General features: G+C 38.2%; 1 protein-coding gene across 2 annotated transcripts in view; it reads left to right on the plus strand.

Moving 5' to 3' along the window:
• The window catches only part of MTUS2 (microtubule associated scaffold protein 2), a 729368-nt gene that overhangs the window by 14864 nt on the left and 702057 nt on the right, over positions 1 to 12447 (plus strand). For both annotated transcript variants that reach the window (XM_072611825.1, XM_072611824.1), the window contains exon 2: positions 1567 to 1644. The gene's annotated coding sequence lies outside the window, so the exon portion shown is untranslated. The remainder of the gene's footprint in view (positions 1 to 1566; positions 1645 to 12447) is intronic.

A 12447-nucleotide genomic window follows, 5' to 3' on the forward strand; every position in this document is an offset into this window, starting at 1 on the left:
GATTTTGCCTAATGATGCTTGGATGATCATCTCCCAACCATTTCCATATTGTGCCTCCTGTATTCTAGTCCTTTCTCTACTTCTGCACCCTCACCCCCATTGAAATTTTGGACTCCTTCCCGGGATGCTAGATTCATAGATAAGCTTTCATCTTAGCTTGCCCAGTATCAGGTCTTCATTTCACTTCCTGGCCATTTCCACATCATGACACTAGGTGTGTATTATACACTTCTCCCCCTCCCCATTCTTCTACATCCCCTTTAATATATTGTCTTCCCCTATTTGTAAGTAACTTATTGAAAGGAGGGACTGTCATCCTTATACATGTATTGTCAGGGATTAAGGCACATAGTAAGTACTAAAGAATATGCTAATTATCTAATAAATGCTTTGTCATTCATTTATCAATCATGTCCCTTAGAAAGGTCATATCTATTACCAGTGCCACTGTGGATCTTGAATTCCTTTTGGAGAACTGGATGAACCGTAGTGGGTGTGGTAATAGAGGAAGGAAGCAAGCATTTATTTTTTTAAGCACTTTTTGCTACATATAGCAAACACTGTGCTAAGCCCTTTACAAATATTAACTCATCTGATCCTTACAACAGGCCCGGGAGGTGGGTGTTAACTCTAGGAAGTGGGTGCTAGTATCCCCATTTCAGAGTTGAGCAAACTGAAGCAGAGATTGTGACTCACTCAGTGTTATGCAGCTAGTACACATCTAAGGCCAAGTTTGAACTCAGGTTTCCCTGCCTTCATCTATCTATTGCTTCTGATAAGTATTCAAAATGTTTAGAGCTCCTTGATCTGTGATGTAACATGGTTAGTTAGTTATAGTAGAAACTATAAACTTTAGTGTAGTTTCTAGTCAGAGGACTCAGGTTTGAATCCTGACTCTGCTACTTTATTACTTGTGTGACTTTGGGGATGTTGCTTTATTCTTTCACTTCAGTGTCCTCTCTATAAATTGGGAGATGGGCCTCTGAAGTCCCTTCTGACCCTAAATCTATAATCCTGATTGCTGATTTAAAGACAATAGGGATTGTCAGCTTCAGATAGGAGATAAATTCCATTTTTAGCAATCTAAGAAAAGTCCAGCATATTAAAGATGGGGTATGTGTGAGAGAGACTGCTTATCACTGTACAAAGGAATTCTTCCTTCTCTAAATGAAAGTAAGCTTTTAAAAGTTAAGTTCTTTGTCTATTGAGGTTCTCCAGAGCATACAAGGATATGTTTTCAGTTCATTAAATACCCGAGAGACCAGGGTACAAAGAAACTTAAATCTGAAGTGTTAGCAACTAGTGGAGATTTGTCCAAAATACAGATCAAGCATCTCTGGAATGCTAATATAAGTCAACGGGCACATTATTTAATTTATACAAATTATGTTAATGTGTAACTTTCCAGAGAATATAGCTGATTATGTAAAGGGAAGTACTCTTCCAGTAATGGTTTATTTTTTTTAAGTGTGAGAGATACTAATATGGAATGAATGAATATTTTCAGGTCCCTACATTTGCCTTTTTTCCTATTAAAACCTTCTATCTTTTGGTTTTGTTTTAAAGGTTTCCGACAGCAGGACTGGCTGTCTACTAAGGCAAATTGTCACCAATGGCAGTAAAACTTGTCTTCTGGTGCACTGGGTGAGTTTTTTGAGTTTTCGATTCTATTGATTTTCAATCCATTTTTAATTTTAAGTCCCTAATCACATTTTTTCACTAAAGAGCCTTTTAGGTGGTGATAATGTGTGTCACACTGGGTGCTATTCAAATAAAATATCTTACCATCACATTTTGTAAACTAAGTGAAAAGAAACCATTGAAAATGAACTCTTACATGAAAGCACAATTTGATGATACATTCTTATATGGGGGAAAACAGTAAAGTATTGACTGAAATATAAGCCTGAACAAATACCTTTGGCATATGATTCTATGATAGCTTCTACTTTTTTTTTTTTTGCTGAAGTATGAAATCATTCAGTGTGTGGTAAGTAAAGGACCTGTCATGTAGTAAGAGTGAGTGAAAACAGATGTGCTGCCCTTATGTTACCCTGGTGCTCCTCCTCCCCCTTCTCTCTTGTCAGTTTATGTGAGCACTTGGATGCTCTTGATATACAATGAGAAGTCAAAATGGGTTTGTTCTGTATAACCGAAGAGTGTACTTAACATGTATGCAATCACAGATGTATTGAAGGTTGAAAAAGGGAAGGGAAGCCTGTCTGGTTGAATGAGAGGAGTTCTTAACTAATTCTACCTCTGGCTCTTTGTGTTATAATAGAAGCAAAATGGATTAAGGGTTCTAGGATCTGGTTTTTAATTTCATGTCTGTATGACTTTAGAAAAGTAACTTCTCTGAGTCTTAGTTTTCCTCAACCCTAAAATAAGCTAGCTGACCTCAGAGATTCCTTTTAGCTCTAAATTCTGTGAATCAAAGCAAGGCTCACAGGTTGGGTTTGTCCTTCATTCTCGAAGAGTACCATGACATCAAGATGATGACATGACTTGCAGCTGACTTTGATTTGAGTGAGGGAGGGCTGTGCAAGGTCACCAGCCTCATTTTCTCCTCCAGAGCTATTTGAGTTTAGTGGCCTGATATTCATCAGGACAAGCGGAGATGGTGCAAAATGCCATGTGGGACCTTGGCCATTTTAGGCTAAGGTCTTATCACATTCTCACTTTGAGTGTAATTTTGGGCAAATCACTTAACCTCTCTGGGTTTCTTCAGTTATAAAAGAAGGTATCGGACTAGGTCACTCTAACCTCTCTACCAGCTCTAAAAGTTGTACTTATGTGTAACTGTGCCTGTGATTTCATTGGTGTAGGGAATTCCAGTGGGGAAGCTTCTTTTGCCAATGCAGAATAGTGCCTGCTCCAACACTGTCTGTGTTTGAGAGTCATCAGGGGCTACTCAGAGGTGGTGACTTGCCCAGTGTTACACAGGAAGTATGGGTGATTGTGGATCTTGACTTGAGGTCTTCCTGACTCTGAGGTCTGCTCTCTGTCCATGACATCACAGCTGCCTGAAAGAATTATATATATATATATATATGTGTGTTATATACACAGATATATCGTATCATGCACCCTCTGATTATAAGCGCTGGTTGTCCAATGCATATTTATGTAAATGTGGATTTTGTGGAAGTTAATTTTTGTAATGGGGCAGAAGTTAATGGATTGAAACAGAATAATGGAGAGGCAGACAGCATCTGGGACGTTGGAGGGAGAAGCATTCTAGGGGAGTATGTGACTGAGAAATAGATGTTGAGGGAAAATAGGCTTATTAAGAAAAACAGCCTTGGAGAAGAGTAGATAGAATGAATTGAGTTACAGTGAGTTTATACCTTTGAGAGAAGCTAAAAGAATTCACAGAGTTAAAGCTCACAGTCAGTAAGTGATAGCTTTTGTGGCTCCTGACCCAGACTGGGAGAATCTAAGGATGAGGAGAATCCAGGAGGTTCTAGTCCTGGAACCCTGAAGATAAGCTGCTTCCTTTGGGATTTAAGAGGTAGCAGGAATAACTCTGTGTGCGTGTGTATATTTGTTTTTGGTTGTTTTTTTAGTTGGGTCTGACTCTGTGACCCCATTTGGGGGTTTCCTGGCAAAAATTCCAGAGTGGTTTGTCATTTTCTTCTCTGACTCATTTTACAGATGAGGAAACTGAAGCAAACAGGGTTAAAGTGATTTGCCCAGAGTCATATCACTAGTGTCTGAGGTCAGATTTGAACTCTGGAAGATGAGTCTTTCTGACTCTAGGAACTGCGCTCTATCCACTACACTACCTAGCTGCCCCATGTCTGTCTATCTATCTGACAGCTACATATATGTGTATATACAAACATATTTATATGCACACGTATAAATACATACAATGTGTACACACAAAATAGCATATATGCACATATAACTGTATGTATTTATATGGAATATATACATAATATGGTATATATAATATAGTATAGTATATAATATAGCATAATAATAATAACATAATATAGTGTTATATGCAATATAGCATAATATAGCATATACATGGTATATATTATAGTATAATGTAATGCATAATATTATAACATAATATTATATATAATGTAGTATAGTAGACGTATAATATAGTGTAATAATATATGTTACATGTATAATATAGTATATGTAGGATAATATACAACATAGTATATATAGCATATATAATATAGTATAATTATATATTTATATATAGTATCCATATGTACATATACTGTTATATATACACCTATATATACTCTCATATATAGGACATAATAAGTGTTCTCTCTCTACATAAATTGTGCTCTTTTGCTGTACAAATTTGAAATAGCATCAATATGATTAATAGTTAACTAGTTAAATCAACTGTTAAGCACTTGCTGTATGCTCAGCACTGTGCTAGGCACTAAGGTTATGAATACAAACAGCCAGCATACCTCACCTGCACGATTTTATATCTACCAGATTAAAATGATTGAAGGGAAAAGCAGCAAATGCTGGAGAGTATGTGAAAAAATTGAGACACTAACTCACTGTCAGTGGAATTGTGAACTCATCCAGCTATTTTGGAGAGCAATCTGGAATTATGCCCAAAGAATTACCAAACTACCTGTACCCTTTGACCCAGCAATACTACCACTAGGCCTCTTTCTAAAGATGATTAGGGAAAAAGAAAAACAACTCTGTTCTAGAATGTCAATAGCAGCTCTCTTTGTGGTGGCAAAGAACTGGAAATTGCTGGGTTGCCCATCAGTTGAGGAATCGCTGAACAAGTTCTGCTATATGTTAGTGATGGAATTCCACTGTGCTATAAGAAATGATGAACTGGATAATTTTGGAAGAGCATGGATAGACTTGCACAAAGTAATGAAGATCTTAATGAACAGAGCCAAGAGAATGTTGTATACAATAGCAGCAGTATTGTTTTAAGAACAATTTTGAGTGACTAAAGTCATTTTCACTATTAGAACAGGTTCCATACCAGTGAGGGAAGATAGTACATAAAGGGGAGCTGGAAAAGGGGTTCCATTGTAGCAGAATGACATGGAATACAGCTGACTGGGGACCATGGGAATGCCTGGTTCTTGGCAAAATAAGGTGGAGATTCACCCATCAGAGCCTTATATCCCAGAGATAGAACCTAATGTTCCAGCCGGAAGGGTGATGAGGAGGGGATGAGAATAATGACCAGTGTTGTAGAGATGTCTGGAAGAGAAATAAAAGTGAAGGCTATTATGACAATATGGGCTAACGCAGAATGGACTGCATTTCCAACTGCTTTGTTGAAGGCTGATCAGTTCTTTTGTTCCAAACTCAAATCTTCTTACTGTTTTTCATTTTCATTTTATTTTTGATTTAGAAGATTTTCTTGTTAAAATGGACCCTAAGTAATCATATCATTTCTTCATGCAAGATATGTTGCTATCTTATTTATGTGATTTAATGGTGTTTTGCAAAGATAATTATAAACCTGGGGAGATGATAGATCTATATGCTATGGAAGGAGAAGTTTTGATTAGAAAATCTGGGAATAGAACAGAAAAAAACCAAGCTCTAAATAGGAGGATGGAGGCAATTTACACAGTTTACACAATTCTATTACTTGAATTCATTGAGTTACTACTTAAGAACTTTGTTTTTGTGGATTTACTTATTGTGGAGGTTTTACCTTTTTTTGTATTTAGAATGCACCAGCAGAATAAATAGAGTGAAGAAGATAGGAAGTCTAATTCAGCCTTGCCTATGATTGGATCACAGATTGAAATTTGGAAGGGACCTCAGAGGCCTTCTAGTCTGACACTCGTAGTCTGGAGGCCTGTCTTTAATTCTCAGCTCCCTTACTTACTAACTGTGTGACCAATTATCATTCTTCTCCTTTTGACTGATTCTTGATGTCTCAGAGTCTTGCCCAATTCTAATTTGTAAGGAATTCTCTTCTGAGATTGTGTTTTGATCCTCCCCATTGTCATAGTAGCTTTCTAGGACTCTTCTGTTTCTTTCTCATTTTCAAGCTTATTTCATGACTTGTGCTCCTGGGGCACAGGGGACACTATCCCAAGTTTCTTATTCTGAATACCGGGAGCCTGGTCACTGGCTTTCCATGCTGGAGCCTCAGATGCTTGCAGCTCGCCCACCGTGCTGGGATGGCCCAGCCTAGTCACACCTGTTATGCTTAGGTTCCGGGGCTCACAATTTCCCTTCTGCATTGTAATGCCAATGTGATACCCATAGCAGCCACTATGAATATGCATGTGTATTTCCAGGGCAAATTCACAAAATATAATAAACTCTTTTCCTCAGAGGCAAAACCAAAATATTTATTTTGGACATCATTAAAATACCAGGAGATAAGATTTAACAGGGTACTTATCACTAATCCAGGGAGTCCCAACATCTTAAACCTTCTTTCTGCCACGCCTCCTCACAAAAACAAGTTCCCCTAGACAAATTTCTTCCTTTGCCCACTCACAGCTTGCTTCTCTCTCTGCTCTCTCTCACTCTCTTCTCATGCTCTTTCTCTGTCTTCTCCTTGGGCAAGCTCCTCCCAGTATGAGCTCCATGTGACCCAGGCTCCATGTGACCATAGGCTCCATGTGTTAGGTCTTTTAATGGGCAAGGAAGATCTTATTCTATTAACATTACATGCATTGGAGCTGGAGGTTTCTTTCACAGCTCACTTGCTGAGCCAGGTCCTCGGACCTTGTTTGCTGATCTGCGCTGTGACTAAGGGCCTCCTTCCACTGACTTGCCCAGATGCCATCTGCACTGGACTGTGCTCCCCTTTTACCCAATGGAGACAGACCTTTCCTGAGGTCCTTCTAAGTTATCTTAAGCTGAAAAATAGTTTCACTCCAAATTTTTGTGGGTTCTGCCACTCCAGAATTCATTTAGAGGATTGATTTAATGTTATTTCTGAGGGAAACTTGGGAGAGCTCAGACAACTTCCTGGCTTCTCTCTACCATCTTTGTGACCACTGTCATGCCCCTTAACTTTTCATCTTTCATAAAAATAATACATCTGTTACGCATATAACAGATTTGCTGTGTGGAAAGTTTTGAAGCACTAAATGTGAGGTATCATCAGGAATGAACATAGTGACAATTAATGTGAAACAGTGACAAGTAATGCATTTTTTCTAGCATCACCGGCATCTTGAGAAGTCCTTTTTCACAAAGTTCAAGGCCTCTTACCTCCCTTCATCCCCTTATTTCATTTTTGACTTGAGAAATTTTCTTACTAAATGGCACTAAATTATCGTCGTGCCCTCACCTTGGATATCTTTTTGCCCTTGTTTATGTGTGCTCCTGGGTGACAAAGAGATGTATAAACCATAAGGGGAAAAAATTTAGATTAAACATAAAGGAGAGATTTCCAACAATAAAATCAGGAATCATGGAATTTCAGAATTGGAAGGTAACTTGATAACCGTCTAGATGATATGGTCCCAGATCTCCTAACAACATACATGGAAGAAAGACAAACAGATAAAAAGTCATTTGTTAAGTCCTTACTATGTGTCTAGACCAGAGGTTCCCAAACTTATTTGGCCAGCTGCCCCCTTTTGAAAAAAAAAATTACATGACATCCCCCTGGAAATCCACTTTCTTTAAACCTTTAATGGTTTTTTGAAATTTACATCATTTAAAAAAATATGTAATGTATTTTTTAAAATGACACATCCTAAATTTAATAATTTATTATAAATTTGTATTTTTTTCCTGCATTACAATTTTGATGATACAATGTTGTGTTATGTAACCATATAATGTATTTTGAACAAGTCATTCCATGTACATATTCCTACTGATGCATGCTGGACTTCCTGACAAGGCCTGGCACATTTGCCTACCAACATGTGCTTGTTAAGACTTGATGGTGGACTTGACCACTGATGGGTTATAACTTCAATTTTGTGTTTATTTGGAAAATAATATGACTTTTACTCAAGCATGTACAACTGATTTTTCAAAATTTTATTTTTTCTTCTTTTCTTACGCTTCCACAGTCCCTTTGTTTTTTTTCTATGACCCCCAATTTCACCTGAGTCTACTACTGCCCCCCCTGGAATCGTTCAAGAGCCTCCCAGGGGCCAATATCACCCACTTTGGGAACATATGGTGTAGACTAGGGGTGGGGAACCTGCAGCCTTAATAAAAAGATTTATTCTGTGAAGTTTTAATTCAGTCAGAGGGTTGCACTTGAGGACCTAGGGGGCCACATGTGGCTTAGAGGTTGCAGGTTCCCCACCCCTGGTCTCGACGGTCTCTGCCTTCAAGGAGCTCACATTCTAATGAAGAAGATAATATGTAAGGAGGTGGTAGAAATGAGGGGACATGGTATAATGACAGCTGGGAAGTAGTGGTGGATGACCAGGCCCCAGCAAGATAAGACAAGCAGAAAAAAAAATGTAATCCCTCTTTTACATGTCAACCTTTTAAAGATAACTGTCCTGTCTCCCCTAAGTCTCCTCTTCTCCATGCTGTGTTATATGGTATTAATTCAAAGTCCTTTATCATCTTGGTTGCCTTCCTCTTTTGTTTATCAATATTATTGCTAAAATGTGTCATGCAGACCTGGACACAATTCTCTAGATGTAGTCTGACCAGTGCAGAACACAAGAGGTTTCTACCCTCCATATTCCTGAAGACTTAGCCTCCCTTAATACATCCCCAAACCACTTTAGATTCTTTGTCTGCCATATTCTTGGGCTTGCAGTGCACTAAAACATATAGATCTTTTTTCAGATGAGTTACTGTTTAGCCATCCTTTTCTTATTTTGTACTTTTGAAACATTTTTTTTTTTAAATTCACGAATTCAGTGGAATATTCTAGCTTTGGCACAGAGTATACTTGATCACATACTTATTGGTCTTGATAAATTTTCTGGGAATTTCACCCTAACTCTTCAATTTGCATTGTTGATTTCATGGTGAAAAGAATTTAGGATTACCCTCTGGGTTTTAATCATCAGAGGGCACCAAATGAACAAGGCTAGAGAAATCTTGGAAGCAAATTTATTCTGTGTAATGAGATGTTAGGGAATTGTCAACTAGGATTTGTTTCTAAGGGGCCTTGGAGATTATAAAACTAAAAAACAGTGAGTTTGTTTTTTCCCTCCCTGAAGAAGGTTCTGTAATTCTGAATTGACTGGATGACAAAGAGAACTGAGATACAGTTGTCTCAGAATATGATTACTTGATGAAAATCTAATAAGCTGCATGTTTTATCAGCTTGAAAATTATTGACAGGGAAAGATTAGAAGCATTAGTCAATTGAAGCATATTATTTCAGGAGGAGTAAGACTAATCTTCTACCAAATCCACTCTTACTATAGGCCAAAAAAACTCATGGGAGGGCAAAGAGGAAAAAGCTTTTTTTTGTTTTGAAAGATGACCATTTCTTGACCTCCAATTTTTAGGAAATTAGCTGCTGATAGCAGCACCATCACTAGACTGCACAGAAATGAAGACTTACATTATATGATCTATGAGTGTCTCTATGTAGTCAGTTTTAAAATAACACATTAAGAACATCCATAATTTTTCCTTTGTTTTTCTTAATATATGTTATGTGCTCTTTGATGACTACAGCAGGAAATTACTGTTTGATGTGAAAAAATTGAGAAGATGGCTAGGTTTTTTTAAAAAAAATTATTAGGTCATCAAGGCATACTCAAAGGACCCTGAGTCGGCTGTAGAATGCCAGAACTATATCATTTCTGGTAATTAAATAGGGAAACTCTCAAGAAGATAAATGGAACGTCCTCATGCCTGCTATTAGACACAGATAGCAGGCAATTGGGTAACGCTTTAACAGTCGTCCAGTTAATTAATATTGAATTACAAGTGGTAGGAAAAGGGTTTGTGATACTTCTATTATGTCAGAAGGGTTCATCATGCCTGTCGTTCTTAACAGCAGGTTCCCAAAGGATTAATCGTGATGGGGTTATTCTTTAAAATAGCCATGGCTACGTCATGCACATTTTTAATAGAATCTGGTTTTATTGCCTCCTTTTAAAAATTCAGTAAAGCTATAAATATAGGCTACATGGCTGAAACTCCTGTGTAGCAGAAAGAGCCCTATGTAGAGGAACATTTGATAGCTTTTCTTTCCAGTCTCCCTCATTCAGAGATTTACTATGGGCTTGCCCAAAAGCAAAATGATGACTTAGCTGACCTTTAAAGATTTCTACTTGTCCCTAAGGTATGTGATTAAGTACCATTATATTTCTGTGCTAGAAGATTGTTAACAATAACCTCAAAAATTTAGCTTGGCTAATTGGCTTGTTTAAATGATGCTTTTCTCTGAGCAGCTCAAAGGCAGATTCTCTTGTTAGGCCAGCAGAAGATAAAGGTTCTTTTATGCAAGACTTGTTCACTCTGTTGAATAATTGTCACCTCTGGAAGTAGACCTTTTTGGCCTTCTTATATCTCCTCTTCCTTCCTGACCAGGGACAGCTGGAATTTCTTCCTCCATCTCCTCTAGGACATATTTTCTCCAATTAATAAGTGTGGGAGAATCTTTTCCAAGTTCCAAATCAGTAGATAGAATGTTGACAAGATGAGTTCAAATCCAGCCTCGGGTGCTTATGAGCACTGTGACCTTGGGCAAGCCGCTTTATCTGTGTCTGTCTTAGTTTCCTCATCTATGAAATGAAGGTAATAATAGCACCTACCTCCTAGGGTTGTTGTGGGGATCAAATGACATGATGTCTGTAATATACTTTGCCAACCTTATATGAATTATATAAATTGTATTTATTATACATAAACATCTTAATAGTGCTAGGTATGATTACTACCACTGGCACCAGAACCACATCCTTCTTTTCCTACTCCTCCTTCTTCTCTTCCATCATTACCACCACCACCACCACCACCACCTTCATCATCATTATTATTAGCAGCAAAAGCAGCAGCAGCAGCAGCAGCAAAAGCAGCAGCAGCAACAGCAGCATGGTAGATACAGTGCTGGGTCTGGAGCCAGAAAGACCAAAGTTCAAATCCAGCCTTAGACACTTAACTAACTGTGTGACCACAGGCAAGTCACTTAAACTTTGTCTTCCTCTACTGCAAAATGGGGATAACCTCCTTGGGTTGTTGTGAGGGTAAAATGAGATAATATTTGTAAAGCATAACTTGACACAACACCATGTATACTTATAAAGACTGTCATCATCATTATCATTTTATCATCATCATCATCTTCATCATCATCCCATGATGCTGAGGATACTACTGGAAGAAGATGAATTTTAAAATACTGGATCTTTGTTTCTGGGAGGAGCTTGAGGTCATTAAAAGCACTGCCCAATTTCCCACAATTGTTATTATTTATTCTGGGAAATTGTACATTTCTTAATTTTTTGAACTTGAAATCCTTTAATGTAGGGAAAGAGGTGAACTAAAAGTAGTTTTTCCATCTCTTAGTTACCTGGGAAGGTGAGCCAGGTGAAAGATGGGAACCTACAACGTAAGGTGCCACTCTTTCTGTTCTGCCCCTTTCTCCCAGTGGCACCTTGCCATGGAAACATTCTCAGCAGGCAGATGAGAACTACATCATTTGGCAACATCAATTAAACAGTCAATTGACATTTGTCCTTTACCTTTTACATGTGCCACTGGGGCACATAGGAGGCGCTGAGAGTACAAAGACAAAATGGTAACAAGTCTTGCCTCCAAGGAGGCTGTTGGGAGAACACCTTCCTATGTACAAATGTAAAAACTATATATCAAGCAAACGAGAATTTGGAGAGTGTGCCACTTGAAGCTGGGGGGATGAGACAGAAGAAGGGAAGTCGGGAAGAACCACCATCATTGAGGATGCCCTGCTCTTTGGCTGGTTCTGTTCTGTGGAGCTACTTGATACCTCATGGTTTTTGGATGAGATGAGAGTTAGTAAATGTCTTCCTTCTGATGAGATGGAGGACCACCAGGCCTTACTGTCCATTCTGCCTCCATTTCAGGGTTCTTAATCTGGGGCCCATGAACTTGTTTAAAAAATATTTTTATAGCGTTACTGCAATTATTTTTTTCTTATATTTGTTTTACTTACAATTGCTTTCTTTTTAATCCTGTGTATTTTTATGTACTTAGAACATTATTCTGGGAAACTGTACATAACCTTTCCCAAACTGAGTTAAAAACCTCTGCTCTATCTATGCCCTTCAATCCTTTCCTCTCCCCCTGTTCTTCCCCCCTCCCCTCGTGTCTGATGTACCTGTATAACCTTAGGACCCCTAGCCCCAGCATCTACCTCAGTGATGCTCCCTTAGAATTTTGGGGCCTTTCTATCTGTCTTGTAGCTGAATTTTTAAAATGTGTTGTCTCCCCCAATTAAAATGGGAGCTCCTTGATATCTTTTGCTCTTTTGTGCTCAGCACAGTGCCTTGCATGTAGTAGGTCCTTAATAAATGTTGATTTATTGGTGTCTTGTCT

Source organism: Notamacropus eugenii, chromosome 5 (genome assembly GCF_028372415.1).
Source record: "Notamacropus eugenii isolate mMacEug1 chromosome 5, mMacEug1.pri_v2, whole genome shotgun sequence".
NCBI lineage: Eukaryota > Metazoa > Chordata > Mammalia > Diprotodontia > Macropodidae > Notamacropus > Notamacropus eugenii.